At 44.8% G+C, this 16,935-nt stretch overlaps 5 non-coding genes across 5 annotated transcripts; all 5 read right to left on the minus strand.

Moving 5' to 3' along the window:
* Window positions 1-1,614: 1,614 nt before the first annotated feature.
* On the minus strand, window positions 1,615-1,805 carry LOC130323847 (U2 spliceosomal RNA). The gene has a single exon (XR_008869038.1). It is a non-coding gene; the product is annotated as a U2 spliceosomal RNA (small nuclear RNA).
* Window positions 1,806-3,895: 2,090 nt separating this feature from the next.
* Window positions 3,896-4,086, minus strand: LOC130323858 (U2 spliceosomal RNA). Its single transcript, XR_008869048.1, has one exon. It is a non-coding gene; the product is annotated as a U2 spliceosomal RNA (small nuclear RNA).
* Window positions 4,087-6,171: 2,085 nt separating this feature from the next.
* Window positions 6,172-6,362, minus strand: LOC130323860 (U2 spliceosomal RNA). Its single transcript, XR_008869049.1, has one exon. It is a non-coding gene; the product is annotated as a U2 spliceosomal RNA (small nuclear RNA).
* Window positions 6,363-8,448: 2,086 nt separating this feature from the next.
* LOC130323857 (U2 spliceosomal RNA) lies at window positions 8,449-8,642 on the minus strand. Its single transcript, XR_008869047.1, has one exon. It is a non-coding gene; the product is annotated as a U2 spliceosomal RNA (small nuclear RNA).
* A 6,952-nt stretch (window positions 8,643-15,594) lies between these two features.
* Window positions 15,595-15,785, minus strand: LOC130323856 (U2 spliceosomal RNA). Its single transcript, XR_008869046.1, has one exon. It is a non-coding gene; the product is annotated as a U2 spliceosomal RNA (small nuclear RNA).
* Between the last annotated feature and the right edge of the window lie 1,150 nt (window positions 15,786-16,935).

Below are 16,935 nucleotides of genomic sequence, written 5' to 3' on the forward strand. Positions count from 1 at the left end.
CAGTGCTGATGCTCCTCATAAAGCTGTCGCTGCTGTGAAGGTTCTAGGTGACATCACAAATCCCTTTGGTTACATACACAACAAAGCTGGGTTGTTGTTGTTTACACTCTGCAAGGCCTGTGGAAGTGAGTGACATCATAGCACTGTAGTTCTGAGGGTTCAAGATGGATGCAACAATCTCCTGTTGCTTCTATGAAGGCCGTAATAGACGACATCACCAAATAGCTCCATAGTCACATACACAGCAAAGGAGAGATGTTGTTTACACCTAGTGATGTCAGTGGTATTGAGTGACATCACAGCACAGTGCTAAGGCTCCTGGGCCTGGACACAGCAGCGGCTGCAATATCTCAACGGAGAATACGTTTATATCTATGTGTGTGTGTGCGCATATATATATATATATATATATATATATATATATATATATATATATATATTCTCCGCCGAAATCACTTTTAAACCCATTTCCACCTTTTTTTCCCTTCTCTTCCTCTTACTTTTTTTTCACGTTTTTTTACGTTTTTCTCCTTTTCGCCTCTTTTCTGGGCGTATTATTCTTCTTTTTCTTCTTTTTTTTCGTCTAATGCATACCCCATCAGTGCAGCAATGCTTATTCAATACCGCCAGCAGATGGAGACACTGGGGGATAATTTTCTAAGGATTTATACTGATTTTTCCTGTCTGAATTTGTCGCACAGAAAGTTGCAGGCCAAATATGTGTGACATTTCTGCGACTTTAGCTTCTAGAGCATTTTTACAACATTATACATAGGTGCTGAATACATAAAAAGCGACTGTTCAGCGACAGACAAGTCGCATCGGCTGAAAGTAGGCCAGAATGTCAGTCCATGTTGGAGCAGGTTTAGATACAGTCTAAAGCATAGATCTCAAAGTCTGTGCACAGAATTTAGCAAGGGCCTCGCACCTTCTGATGCATCAGGTAGGTGCACAATAGCATAGCCTAACCCTCTGTACTTTGGTCTATATTGATGCGGGACATAGACAGCCAGCTGATGACCAATCCATTAGTGCAATGGATGGCTGGAAGCATTTGTCTTTGCCTTTGCAATACCACAGAAGCAATGCATGGTCAATGTACAGCAATGACACACCTGTGTGAACAGCCAGGAGACCCCCCCCCCCCCCCCATGTTATGTTACATAGTTACATAGTTAGTACGGTCGAAAAAAGACATATGTCCATCACGTTCAACCAGGGAATTAAGGGGTAGGGGTGTGGCGCGATATTGGGGAAGGGATGAGATTTTATATTTCTTCATAAGCATTAATCTTATTTTGTCAATTAGGAACATTCAGCACCCACCCGCTATCAAGGCAGCTGCCTATCATGTCATGCCCTACCTGCACAGGTGTGCTGGCTACTCAAATGATCCAATTAAGGAGGCCATTTAGTCAGCAGCAGCAGAAGTCCTGTGCCTGGACGCTCCAACAGGGGCCAGACACAAGCAGAAGCAGAAGCAGCAGAAGCAGCAGCAGCACCACCTTTTGTTTTTTGGCTGCAGCAGCAGCAAGGCCCACAGGGCTGGCTAGCTGGCTAGCCAGCAAGCAGGTAGCAATGAAAGTAGGAATCTTTCTTTTTAACCCTGTAAGGGGGTGGTGCACTGTACCCGAAGATACTGCCATATCGGGTCAATGCATAGGGCGACGGAAGCAAGCTTCGAAATCGGCCCCCGTTCTCAAAAATCCATTTAATATATGGTCCCCAGATAGGGGACGTATCAGATATTAAACTGATAAGAACAGATACTACACTTGATCTTAGCCAAAAGGCCGAGAAGCGATAACCGTGAAAGGGGCGGGCCCAACAAGGTCCCCTTCATGGGCACTATCACTGCTTGCTGTCAGGGAGGCTGCCAGACAATTTTCCATGCACACTCTGGGCTGGGGGGCAGTCAACCACCAGTACACACAGCAGAACCTAAACCCATACCATTATTGCTAAGCAGCAAGACAGGGGCCCATTGCACTCCCACGGGGCCTTTTTAAATGCAATCCATAACCCGGATTTGCCAGGAACCCTTCTTACTCCTCCTACTTGCATGTGACACTGGGCTTAGGATCTGCATAGGAAACACACACACAAGCACACACCTACCTTTGTTGCCTGCAGATGCCTCCTTGGCTGTCCCCAAACGGTATCAAACCAACACCCACGGGAAGCTGTAAGCATAGAGGACATGCCTGCACCCCATTGGACTTACCTGTGTGGGTTAAATCCGGGTTATTTGACAACCTATGGCGGTGATGGTTCTGCTCAGGCAGAGCAGTGCTGATGCTCCTCATAAAGCTGTCGCTGCTGTGAAGGTTCTAGGTGACATCACAAATCCCTTTGGTTACATACACAACAAAGCTGGGTTGTTGTTGTTTACACTCTGCAAGGCCTGTGGAAGTGAGTGACATCATAGCACTGTAGTTCTGAGGGTTCAAGATGGATGCAACAATCTCCTGTTGCTTCTATGAAGGCCGTAATAGACGACATCACCAAACAGCTCCATAGTCACATACACAGCAAAGGAGAGATGTTGTTTACACCTAGTGATGTCAGTGGTATTGAGTGACATCACAGCACAGTGCTAAGGCTCCTGGGCCTGGACACAGCAGCGGCTGCAATATCTCAACGGAGAATACGTTTATATCTATGTGTGTGTGTGCGCATATATATATATATATATATATATATATATATATATATATATATTTCTCCGCCGAAATCACTTTTAAACCCATTTCCACCTTTTTTTCCCTTCTCTTCCTCTTACTTTTTTTTCACGTTTTTTTACGTTTTTCTCCTTTTCGCCTCTTTTCTGGGCGTATTATTCTTCTTTTTCTTCTTTTTTTTCGTCTAATGCATACCCCATCAGTGCAGCAATGCTTATTCAATACCGCCAGCAGATGGAGACACTGGGGGATAATTTTCTAAGGATTTATACTGATTTTTCCTGTCTGAATTTGTCGCACAGAAAGTTGCAGGCCAAATATGTGTGACATTTCTGCGACTTTAGCTTCTAGAGCATTTTTACAACATTATACATAGGTGCTGAATACATAAAAAGCGACTGTTCAGCGACAGACAAGTCGCATCGGCTGAAAGTAGGCCAGAATGTCAGTCCATGTTGGAGCAGGTTTAGATACAGTCTAAAGCATAGATCTCAAAGTCTGTGCACAGAATTTAGCAAGGGCCTCGCACCTTCTGATGCATCAGGTAGGTGCACAATAGCATAGCCTAACCCTCTGTACTTTGGTCTATATTGATGCGGGACATAGACAGCCAGCTGATGACCAATCCATTAGTGCAATGGATGGCTGGAAGCATTTGTCTTTGCCTTTGCAATACCACAGAAGCAATGCATGGTCAATGTACAGCAATGACACACCTGTGTGAACAGCCAGGAGACCCCCCCCCCCCCCCATGTTATGTTACATAGTTACATAGTTAGTACGGTCGAAAAAAGACATATGTCCATCACGTTCAACCAGGGAATTAAGGGGTAGGGGTGTGGCGCGATATTGGGGAAGGGATGAGATTTTATATTTCTTCATAAGCATTAATCTTATTTTGTCAATTAGGAACATTCAGCACCCACCCGCTATCAAGGCAGCTGCCTATCATGTCATGCCCTACCTGCACAGGTGTGCTGGCTACTCAAATGATCCAATTAAGGAGGCCATTTAGTCAGCAGCAGCAGAAGTCCTGTGCCTGGACGCTCCAACAGGGGCCAGACACAAGCAGAAGCAGAAGCAGCAGAAGCAGCAGCAGCACCACCTTTTGTTTTTTGGCTGCAGCAGCAGCAAGGCCCACAGGGCTGGCTAGCTGGCTAGCCAGCAAGCAGGTAGCAATGAAAGTAGGAATCTTTCTTTTTAACCCTGTAAGGGGGTGGTGCACTGTACCCGAAGATACTGCCATATCGGGTCAATGCATAGGGCGACGGAAGCAAGCTTCGAAATCGGCCCCCGTTCTCAAAAATCCATTTAATATATGGTCCCCAGATAGGGGACGTATCAGATATTAAACTGATAAGAACAGATACTACACTTGATCTTAGCCAAAAGGCCGAGAAGCGATAACCGTGAAAGGGGCGGGCCCAACAAGGTCCCCTTCATGGGCACTATCACTGCTTGCTGTCAGGGAGGCTGCCAGACAATTTTCCATGCACACTCTGGGCTGGGGGGCAGTCAACCACCAGTACACACAGCAGAACCTAAACCCATACCATTATTGCTAAGCAGCAAGACAGGGGCCCATTGCACTCCCACGGGGCCTTTTTAAATGCAATCCATAACCCGGATTTGCCAGGAACCCTTCTTACTCCTCCTACTTGCATGTGACACTGGGCTTAGGATCTGCATAGGAAACACACACACAAGCACACACCTACCTTTGTTGCCTGCAGATGCCTCCTTGGCTGTCCCCAAACGGTATCAAACCAACACCCACGGGAAGCTGTAAGCATAGAGGACATGCCTGCACCCCATTGGACTTACCTGTGTGGGTTAAATCCGGGTTATTTGACAACCTATGGCGGTGATGGTTCTGCTCAGGCAGAGCAGTGCTGATGCTCCTCATAAAGCTGTCGCTGCTGTGAAGGTTCTAGGTGACATCACAAATCCCTTTGGTTACATACACAACAAAGCTGGGTTGTTGTTGTTTACACTCTGCAAGGCCTGTGGAAGTGAGTGACATCATAGCACTGTAGTTCTGAGGGTTCAAGATGGATGCAACAATCTCCTGTTGCTTCTATGAAGGCCGTAATAGACGACATCACCAAACAGCTCCATAGTCACATACACAGCAAAGGAGAGATGTTGTTTACACCTAGTGATGTCAGTGGTATTGAGTGACATCACAGCACAGTGCTAAGGCTCCTGGGCCTGGACACAGCAGCGGCTGCAATATCTCAACGGAGAATACGTTTATATCTATGTGTGTGTGTGCGCATATATATATATATATATATATATATATATATATATATATATTCTCCGCCGAAATCACTTTTAAACCCATTTCCACCTTTTTTTCCCTTCTCTTCCTCTTACTTTTTTTTCACGTTTTTTTACGTTTTTCTCCTTTTCGCCTCTTTTCTGGGCGTATTATTCTTCTTTTTCTTCTTTTTTTTCGTCTAATGCATACCCCATCAGTGCAGCAATGCTTATTCAATACCGCCAGCAGATGGAGACACTGGGGGATAATTTTCTAAGGATTTATACTGATTTTTCCTGTCTGAATTTGTCGCACAGAAAGTTGCAGGCCAAATATGTGTGACATTTCTGCGACTTTAGCTTCTAGAGCATTTTTACAACATTATACATAGGTGCTGAATACATAAAAAGCGACTGTTCAGCGACAGACAAGTCGCATCGGCTGAAAGTAGGCCAGAATGTCAGTCCATGTTGGAGCAGGTTTAGATACAGTCTAAAGCATAGATCTCAAAGTCTGTGCACAGAATTTAGCAAGGGCCTCGCACCTTCTGATGCATCAGGTAGGTGCACAATAGCATAGCCTAACCCTCTGTACTTTGGTCTATATTGATGCGGGACATAGACAGCCAGCTGATGACCAATCCATTAGTGCAATGGATGGCTGGAAGCATTTGTCTTTGCCTTTGCAATACCACAGAAGCAATGCATGGTCAATGTACAGCAATGACACACCTGTGTGAACAGCCAGGAGACCCCCCCCCCCCCATGTTATGTTACATAGTTACATAGTTAGTACGGTCGAAAAAAGACATATGTCCATCACGTTCAACCAGGGAATTAAGGGGTAGGGGTGTGGCGCGATATTGGGGAAGGGATGAGATTTTATATTTCTTCATAAGCATTAATCTTATTTTGTCAATTAGGAACATTCAGCACCCACCCGCTATCAAGGCAGCTGCCTATCATGTCATGCCCTACCTGCACAGGTGTGCTGGCTACTCAAATGATCCAATTAAGGAGGCCATTTAGTCAGCAGCAGCAGAAGTCCTGTGCCTGGACGCTCCAACAGGGGCCAGACACAAGCAGAAGCAGAAGCAGCAGAAGCAGCAGCAGCACCACCTTTTGTTTTTTGGCTGCAGCAGCAGCAAGGCCCACAGGGCTGGCTAGCTGGCTAGCCAGCAAGCAGGTAGCAATGAAAGTAGGAATCTTTCTTTTTAACCCTGTAAGGGGGTGGTGCACTGTACCCGAAGATACTGCCATATCGGGTCAATGCATAGGGCGACGGAAGCAAGCTTCGAAATCGGCCCCCGTTCTCAAAAATCCATTTAATATATGGTCCCCAGATAGGGGACGTATCAGATATTAAACTGATAAGAACAGATACTACACTTGATCTTAGCCAAAAGGCCGAGAAGCGATAACCGTGAAAGGGGCGGGCCCAACAAGGTCCCCTTCATGGGCACTATCACTGCTTGCTGTCAGGGAGGCTGCCAGACAATTTTCCATGCACACTCTGGGCTGGGGGGCAGTCAACCACCAGTACACACAGCAGAACCTAAACCCATACCATTATTGCTAAGCAGCAAGACAGGGGCCCATTGCACTCCCACGGGGCCTTTTTAAATGCAATCCATAACCCGGATTTGCCAGGAACCCTTCTTACTCCTCCTACTTGCATGTGACACTGGGCTTAGGATCTGCATAGGAAACACACACACAAGCACACACCTACCTTTGTTGCCTGCAGATGCCTCCTTGGCTGTCCCCAAACGGTATCAAACCAACACCCACGGGAAGCTGTAAGCATAGAGGACATGCCTGCACCCCATTGGACTTACCTGTGTGGGTTAAATCCGGGTTATTTGACAACCTATGGCGGTGATGGTTCTGCTCAGGCAGAGCAGTGCTGATGCTCCTCATAAAGCTGTCGCTGCTGTGAAGGTTCTAGGTGACATCACAAATCCCTTTGGTTACATACACAACAAAGCTGGGTTGTTGTTGTTTACACTCTGCAAGGCCTGTGGAAGTGAGTGACATCATAGCACTGTAGTTCTGAGGGTTCAAGATGGATGCAACAATCTCCTGTTGCTTCTATGAAGGCCGTAATAGACGACATCACCAAACAGCTCCATAGTCACATACACAGCAAAGGAGAGATGTTGTTTACACCTAGTGATGTCAGTGGTATTGAGTGACATCACAGCACAGTGCTAAGGCTCCTGGGCCTGGACACAGCAGCGGCTGCAATATCTCAACGGAGAATACGTTTATATCTATGTGTGTGTGTGTGCGCATATATATATATATATATATATATATATATATATATTTCTCCGCCGAAATCACTTTTAAACCCATTTCCACCTTTTTTTCCCTTCTCTTCCTCTTACTTTTTTTTCACGTTTTTTTACGTTTTTCTCCTTTTCGCCTCTTTTCTGGGCGTATTATTCTTCTTTTTCTTCTTTTTTTTCGTCTAATGCATACCCCATCAGTGCAGCAATGCTTATTCAATACCGCCAGCAGATGGAGACACTGGGGGATAATTTTCTAAGGATTTATACTGATTTTTCCTGTCTGAATTTGTCGCACAGAAAGTTGCAGGCCAAATATGTGTGACATTTCTGCGACTTTAGCTTCTAGAGCATTTTTACAACATTATACATAGGTGCTGAATACATAAAAAGCGACTGTTCAGCGACAGACAAGTCGCATCGGCTGAAAGTAGGCCAGAATGTCAGTCCATGTTGGAGCAGGTTTAGATACAGTCTAAAGCATAGATCTCAAAGTCTGTGCACAGAATTTAGCAAGGGCCTCGCACCTTCTGATGCATCAGGTAGGTGCACAATAGCATAGCCTAACCCTCTGTACTTTGGTCTATATTGATGCGGGACATAGACAGCCAGCTGATGACCAATCCATTAGTGCAATGGATGGCTGGAAGCATTTGTCTTTGCCTTTGCAATACCACAGAAGCAATGCATGGTCAATGTACAGCAATGACACACCTGTGTGAACAGCCAGGAGACCCCCCCCCCCCCCCCCATGTTATGTTACATAGTTACATAGTTAGTACGGTCGAAAAAAGACATATGTCCATCACGTTCAACCAGGGAATTAAGGGGTAGGGGTGTGGCGCGATATTGGGGAAGGGATGAGATTTTATATTTCTTCATAAGCATTAATCTTATTTTGTCAATTAGGAACATTCAGCACCCACCCGCTATCAAGGCAGCTGCCTATCATGTCATGCCCTACCTGCACAGGTGTGCTGGCTACTCAAATGATCCAATTAAGGAGGCCATTTAGTCAGCAGCAGCAGAAGTCCTGTGCCTGGACGCTCCAACAGGGGCCAGACACAAGCAGAAGCAGAAGCAGCAGAAGCAGCAGCAGCACCACCTTTTGTTTTTTGGCTGCAGCAGCAGCAAGGCCCACAGGGCTGGCTAGCTGGCTAGCCAGCAAGCAGGTAGCAATGAAAGTAGGAATCTTTCTTTTTAACCCTGTAAGGGGGTGGTGCACTGTACCCGAAGATACTGCCATATCGGGTCAATGCATAGGGCGACGGAAGCAAGCTTCGAAATCGGCCCCCGTTCTCAAAAATCCATTTAATATATGGTCCCCAGATAGGGGACGTATCAGATATTAAACTGATAAGAACAGATTTTTTTTTTTTTTTTATAAACCTTCAGGTTTAGACTAAACACCACTTAGATAACGCGTCATTTTTGACTCATGGTAAAGTCTAACTCATCATTAGGTCATTCTTTATTTGTTCAAAGCAAATTCAAAACAAATTCAAATGCCATCACCATTACACCCTTACAACATGTCTCCACTTCAAAAATTTCCATATCCCCTCTGCATCTATTTCACCTAATTTCTTTTTATCACGTAAATAAACGGTGTACAACCTATCCAGAATCATTCTTAAACTTCCTTCCACAGTCACATCTTTTCTCTTAAACACATATAAATTTCTAACATCCCACAAGACTTCCTTCACAATCGCCAACAACACAAACAACACCCTTTCATTCTTTCTTCCAATCATACTAAGACCAAACATCACAACCTCATATGACAACCTATTAATCCCAGTCAACTCCTTACACAACGGACCTATCCCTCTCCATACATTCTGAGCCATGTCACAATTCCAAATCACATGCATCACACTTTCAACCCCACTACAATCTTCCCTCGGACATATTTCACTCCTTCCAATACCTCTATTCCTTTGGAACTCTCTTACTGGTAGGGCTCCATGCAAACACTGCCATCCTATCTCTCTCTGTCTATTTGATATTCCATCTGTCATTAAACTCTTCCACACCTTAGACACATCCTGGCCTCTTACCATATTAATCGGACACTCCACCTCACTTGCGGCGACATACCTAAACACATTCTTCTTACTTTCAAACAACTCCTTTCTCACACCAATCAACCTATAACTCTCCAAAAACTTTTCCACATACAAATACCAACTCGGGCACACAAACGCATAAGGCACTCTCAAATCTCTCTCCAGCCAGCCTAATTTGCATAACACACGCCCACCTAAATATCTCAACATACATGCAAAATTCTTTTCTCCTCTCATCATCCTTCTAACCGCAAACACCACATTCACCCCCAAATACACATCTAGATTTGGAAATCCCATTCCACCCTTACTACCATCCTTCATCACAACTTCTCTCCTCACTCTTTCCACTTTTGTACCCCAAAAAAACACAAACAAAATTCTTTTCAACTTCCTTAAAACCATATAACTTGGCGGAAACACTATTGCCACATACAATAAAATAGGCAATATTACACTTTTCACAACCAGCACTTTCCCAACCATAGACAAATCTCTCAACCTCCAAAGACTCAATTTTTTGGACACTCTCTTCTCCACATCATCCCAACTTTCTCTCCCATCCAATCTTTCATCCATTTTAACACCTAAAACCTGAATACCACCTTCAATATTCTTCATACCCACATCCTCACTTCCTTGCATACTACCAAAACATTTATACTCACTTTTGTCCCAATTCACCTTAAACCCAGACGCTCCACAAAACAATCCAACTAGTAACTTTGCCCTTCTCATAACAGCCACAGACTCTCCCAAAATACACACATCATCCATGTAGGCCAAAACTTTGACTTCTCTCCCACCACTCCCTGGAATTTTTAACCCTCTAACACACTTATCCCGCCGCAACATCTCTAATAATGGCTCCATAGCACATATAAAAGCCATAGGGGACAACGGACAACCCTGCCTTACACCAGAACATACTTTCACCTTCTCAGACATCCAACCATTTATCAAAACCTTACTATATACTCCATCATACAGCATCCTTACAACATTTACAAAATCACCCGGGAATCCCATTCTCACTAATACTCTAAACAAAAACCTATGTGACAGACGATCAAACGCTTTTTCAAAATCTATCGACATCACTCTAACCTCCTGTTTCCTACTCATACTATCCCATAACAAATCTCTCAACAAACACAAATTTTCATTTATTCTTCTCCCAGGCACTCCACACACTTGTTCTTCTCCAATCACCTGCTCAACCACATCTCTCATCCTATTTGTAATTATTTTAGCAAACACCTTATAATCTACATTCAACAAAGTTATCGGCCTCCAATTCCTCACATCATTCACATCACCTTTCTTATAAATCAACACAACCACTCCACTCTTCATACTTTCCACCATTCTCTCATTCCTCCACATATACCTATACACTTCCACCAAATCATCCTTCACAACATCCCAAATCCAAGCATAAAATTCAACAGGCAACCCATCCTCTCCAGGCGTTTTATTTCTTGACATACTATCCACAGTCCTCTTCACTTCCTCCTCTCCAATCTCTCTCATCAGAGTCCCATATTCACTACCATCCACTCTCTTATCAAGCACTCTCAACACTTCATCCTGCAAGTCCTCTTCACAATCTTTTACCGCATACAACTCTTCATAAAATTTTTTAACCACTCCCAACACAGCTTTACCTTTAACCAGACAGCCATCATCATCATACACTCTTACCATATCCTCTCTCTTCCCAATAACTTTTTTAAAGAAATATCTCGAACATTTCTCATCTTTCTCTAACTTATCAAGTTTTGCTTGATACATCAACTCTTTACCTTTCTCATTCAACCAATTTTTTAGATCACTCTTCACAACCTCAATCTGCTCACCCACACTCCAGCCATACTTCTTTAACTTATTGAGAAACACCAATCTTTTATTCAACCATTCATACTTCTTCTTCCTCCCAGCATTCCGCTTATATCCCTCTCTTTTAAAGAAAACTTTTGTTTGACCCTTAACCCATTCCCACCAACACAATATATCAGGAAAATCATTCTTTTTCTTACACCAACCCCAATACTTATTAACATATCTATCATGCACTCCTTCCACTTCCAACAATTTAACATTTAATTTCCATACACCCCTCCCACTCACACAATCTGCATCCAATACTAACTCACAACACACATACTCATGATCTGAATATCCTACTTTTTCTTGCATATAATTCTTACATAACACACCCTTAGACACAAAACACATATCAAGTCTGGAACTATGACTTCCACTATCAGAATAATATGTATCTAACAAAGGACACACTCCACACGCTTCAGCCACATCCTTTAACTTAAAGTCACACACCATACTTTTAAGAATATTCCCAGATACATCCACATTCCCCTCAATTTCACAGTTGAAATCCCCCACCCACACCAAAGGTATTTTACCCGGCAGAAACCTCTTAATTACCTCCAACAACCCCACCCGCTCCTCCCTCCTTACCGGCGCATACACATTTATCAACCTAAATTTAACCCCCTGCACCTTAACCTCCACCATGATACACCTCCCCTCCTCTATTACCACATAACTACAAACTTCAAACTTAAAGCTCTTAAAAAGCACTCCTACCCCATCATTCCTATTATGCCCAGACACCGACCAAACAGCAGGACCATAAGCCCATTCTCCCTTCCCCGGAATATCATTTAGCCCACATTCCTGCAAACAAATAATGTCCGCTTTTTTCCCTGCCAAGTCCTCCAAAATTACTGTCCTTCTGACTTTACTTCTAAAGACTCTAACGTTTATAGAACCTACTAAAAAAGACATACCACCATCTTAACAACCCTAAGGAAGAATTTGACAGAAAAAAGAAAGTTATTTAGGTAGCTTTCCTCAGCGGTGTGGGAGAAGCTTCTCCCGCAGAGCACGCATCCATGTCGCTCTCAGATAGCGGTTGATACCGATTGTCCGTAGCCACCAGCGTCGACTCCATCTGTCCACCAGAAAGCTTCCTGGCCGTCTTCTTGGGGGGACGAAAAAGATCAAAGTCATCCTCTCTCTCTCTATGTCTCTCCTCACGGTCTTCACCCTCAGAAGAAGACCACTCTTCAATTTGCGGCGACTCCTCAGCCGGGGGACTGGGAGCATCCTCAATCTCCCCTTCTTCCACTTGCACCGCCATTTGCTCCTCCTCCACCACCACTTGCTCCTCCACCACCTTTACTTGCTCCTCTACCACCACAGGACTCTGTACCTCTCCAATAATAACGCTCTCTCTTGCAGGAACCACTGCAGCCGCAGCTGCCGCTGCCCTCCTCCTCTCCACCATTTCCTCTTCCATTCTCCTCTCCTCCTCCCTCCTCTTCAACACTGGACAGTTCTTGTACACATGGCCAGCTTCCCCACATAGGTCACAGGTCCTCGGGTGTGGACATGCACCCGCCTCATGCCCCGGTTGCTTACAGTTCCTGCATTTCTTACTGCCAGGGCAGGCCTCCTTCACATGTCCAAACAATAGACAATTTCTACAGAAAGATGGCTGTCCGTAGTAATAGAGATAACCTCTGAAACCAGCAATGGTAAAGTTCGCCGGAGGGTGCTTAACGCCTCCAATGCAATCTCCATCAAGCCGCAACTTCACAAAGAACTTATACGTGCCATTAAATACACCAATGCTGCTTGTCTGCTTAGTACCACCAGCAATAGACTCACAATAGATGCTCAAGAAGTTCTTAATCATAGAGACATCAACAAACGGATTGTACATGTGGATAAACAAAGTCTTTGTCCCCATTTCAAAAAGGGGATAAAAGGACACATCCCGCAAAACCTCACTTCCACTGTTCCGTTTTAAGCACTCATAAAAGTTCTGGCAGTCAGCATCATATAAGAAGGACACGTCATAAATACCTTGGCGCTTGTTCTCCTGGACACAAAAGAGGTCGCTCAAGGAAAATCCTGCCAGTCGCTCCACAATGGTATGGCCGATGTATTCAATGCTGTTTCTTAAACGATCCGTGGTTAGCACCTTGATGCGTACGGTCTTCTCCACTGCAGACATGTTGGATCCAGCCATCTTTCCAAATCTGTCGGTAACGAGTACCACAGTCTTGATCACCTACGCAGCTAGTCGCGGCGCAGTTCACTCGCACCCTCAGCGCCGACCGAGGCAATAAACCCCGATCTTAGCCAAAAGGCCGAGAAGCGATAACCGTGAAAGGGGCGGGCCCAACAAGGTCCCCTTCATGGGCACTATCACTGCTTGCTGTCAGGGAGGCTGCCAGACAATTTTCCATGCACACTCTGGGCTGGGGGGCAGTCAACCACCAGTACACACAGCAGAACCTAAACCCATACCATTATTGCTAAGCAGCAAGACAGGGGCCCATTGCACTCCCACGGGGCCTTTTTAAATGCAATCCATAACCCGGATTTGCCAGGAACCCTTCTTACTCCTCCTACTTGCATGTGACACTGGGCTTAGGATCTGCATAGGAAACACACACACAAACACACACCTACCTTTGTTGCCTGCAGATGCCTCCTTGGCTGTCCCCAAACGGTATCAAACCAACACCCACGGGAAGCTGTAAGCATAGAGGACATGCCTGCACCCCATTGGACTTACCTGTGTGGGTTAAATCCGGGTTATTTGACAACCTATGGCGGTGATGGTTCTGCTCAGGCAGAGCAGTGCTGATGCTCCTCATAAAGCTGTCGCTGCTGTGAAGGTTCTAGGTGACATCACAAATCCCTTTGGTTACATACACAACAAAGCTGGGTTGTTGTTGTTTACACTCTGCAAGGCCTGTGGAAGTGAGTGACATCATAGCACTGTAGTTCTGAGGGTTCAAGATGGATGCAACAATCTCCTGTTGCTTCTATGAAGGCCGTAATAGACGACATCACCAAACAGCTCCATAGTCACATACACAGCAAAGGAGAGATGTTGTTTACACCTAGTGATGTCAGTGGTATTGAGTGACATCACAGCACAGTGCTAAGGCTCCTGGGCCTGGACACAGCAGCGGCTGCAATATCTCAACGGAGAATACGTTTATATCTATGTGTGTGTGTGCGCATATATATATATATATATATATATATATATATATATATATATATATTTCTCCGCCGAAATCACTTTTAAACCCATTTCCACCTTTTTTTCCCTTCTCTTCCTCTTACTTTTTTTTCACGTTTTTTTACGTTTTTCTCCTTTTCGCCTCTTTTCTGGGCGTATTATTCTTCTTTTTCTTCTTTTTTTTCGTCTAATGCATACCCCATCAGTGCAGCAATGCTTATTCAATACCGCCAGCAGATGGAGACACTGGGGGATAATTTTCTAAGGATTTATACTGATTTTTCCTGTCTGAATTTGTCGCACAGAAAGTTGCAGGCCAAATATGTGTGACATTTCTGCGACTTTAGCTTCTAGAGCATTTTTACAACATTATACATAGGTGCTGAATACATAAAAAGCGACTGTTCAGCGACAGACAAGTCGCATCGGCTGAAAGTAGGCCAGAATGTCAGTCCATGTTGGAGCAGGTTTAGATACAGTCTAAAGTATAGATCTCAAAGTCTGTGCACAGAATTTAGCAAGGGCCTCGCACCTTCTGATGCATCAGGTAGGTGCACAATAGCATAGCCTAACCCTCTGTACTTTGGTCTATATTGATGCGGGACATAGACAGCCAGCTGATGACCAATCCATTAGTGCAATGGATGGCTGGAAGCATTTGTCTTTGCCTTTGCAATACCACAGAAGCAATGCATGGTCAATGTACAGCAATGACACACCTGTGTGAACAGCCAGGAGACCCCCCCCCCCCCCCCCCATGTTATGTTACATAGTTACATAGTTAGTACGGTCGAAAAAAGACATATGTCCATCACGTTCAACCAGGGAATTAAGGGGTAGGGGTGTGGCGCGATATTGGGGAAGGGATGAGATTTTATATTTCTTCATAAGCATTAATCTTATTTTGTCAATTAGGAACATTCAGCACCCACCCGCTATCAAGGCAGCTGCCTATCATGTCATGCCCTACCTGCACAGGTGTGCTGGCTACTCAAATGATCCAATTAAGGAGGCCATTTAGTCAGCAGCAGCAGAAGTCCTGTGCCTGGACGCTCCAACAGGGGCCAGACACAAGCAGAAGCAGAAGCAGCAGAAGCAGCAGCAGCACCACCTTTTGTTTTTTGGCTGCAGCAGCAGCAAGGCCCACAGGGCTGGCTAGCTGGCTAGCCAGCAAGCAGGTAGCAATGAAAGTAGGAATCTTTCTTTTTAACCCTGTAAGGGGGTGGTGCACTGTACCCAAAGATACTGCCATATCGGGTCAATGCATAGGGCGACGGAAGCAAGCTTCGAAATCGGCCCCCGTTCTCAAAAATCCATTTAATATATGGTCCCCAGATAGGGGACGTATCAGATATTAAACTGATAAGAACAGATACTACACTTGATCTTAGCCAAAAGGCCGAGAAGCGATAACCGTGAAAGGGGCGGGCCCAACAAGGTCCCCTTCATGGGCACTATCACTGCTTGCTGTCAGGGAGGCTGCCAGACAATTTTCCATGCACACTCTGGGCTGGGGGGCAGTCAACCACCAGTACACACAGCAGAACCTAAACCCATACCATTATTGCTAAGCAGCAAGACAGGGGCCCATTGCACTCCCACGGGGCCTTTTTAAATGCAATCCATAACCCGGATTTGCCAGGAACCCTTCTTACTCCTCCTACTTGCATGTGACACTGGGCTTAGGATCTGCATAGGAAACACACACACAAGCACACACCTACCTTTGTTGCCTGCAGATGCCTCCTTGGCTGTCCCCAAACGGTATCAAACCAACACCCACGGGAAGCTGTAAGCATAGAGGACATGCCTGCACCCCATTGGACTTACCTGTGTGGGTTAAATCCGGGTTATTTGACAACCTATGGCGGTGATGGTTCTGCTCAGGCAGAGCAGTGCTGATGCTCCTCATAAAGCTGTCGCTGCTGTGAAGGTTCTAGGTGACATCACAAATCCCTTTGGTTACATACACAACAAAGCTGGGTTGTTGTTGTTTACACTCTGCAAGGCCTGTGGAAGTGAGTGACATCATAGCACTGTAGTTCTGAGGGTTCAAGATGGATGCAACAATCTCCTGTTGCTTCTATGAAGGCCGTAATAGACGACATCACCAAACAGCTCCATAGTCACATACACAGCAAAGGAGAGATGTTGTTTACACCTAGTGATGTCAGTGGTATTGAGTGACATCACAGCACAGTGCTAAGGCTCCTGGGCCTGGACACAGCAGCGGCTGCAATATCTCAACGGAGAATACGTTTATATCTATGTGTGTGTGTGCGCATATATATATATATATATATATATATATATATATATATATATATTTCTCCGCCGAAATCACTTTTAAACCCATTTCCACCTTTTTTTCCCTTCTCTTCCTCTTACTTTTTTTTCACGTTTTTTTACGTTTTTCTCCTTTTCGCCTCTTTTCTGGGCGTATTATTCTTCTTTTTCTTCTTTTTTTTCGTCTAATGCATACCCCATCAGTGCAGCAATGCTTATTCAATACCGCCAGCAGATGGAGACACTGGGGGATAATTTTCTAAGGATTTATACTG

The sequence above is a fragment of the Hyla sarda genome, unplaced genomic scaffold (genome assembly GCF_029499605.1).
Source record: "Hyla sarda isolate aHylSar1 unplaced genomic scaffold, aHylSar1.hap1 scaffold_2558, whole genome shotgun sequence".
In the NCBI taxonomy this organism is placed as follows: Eukaryota; Metazoa; Chordata; class Amphibia; order Anura; family Hylidae; genus Hyla; species Hyla sarda.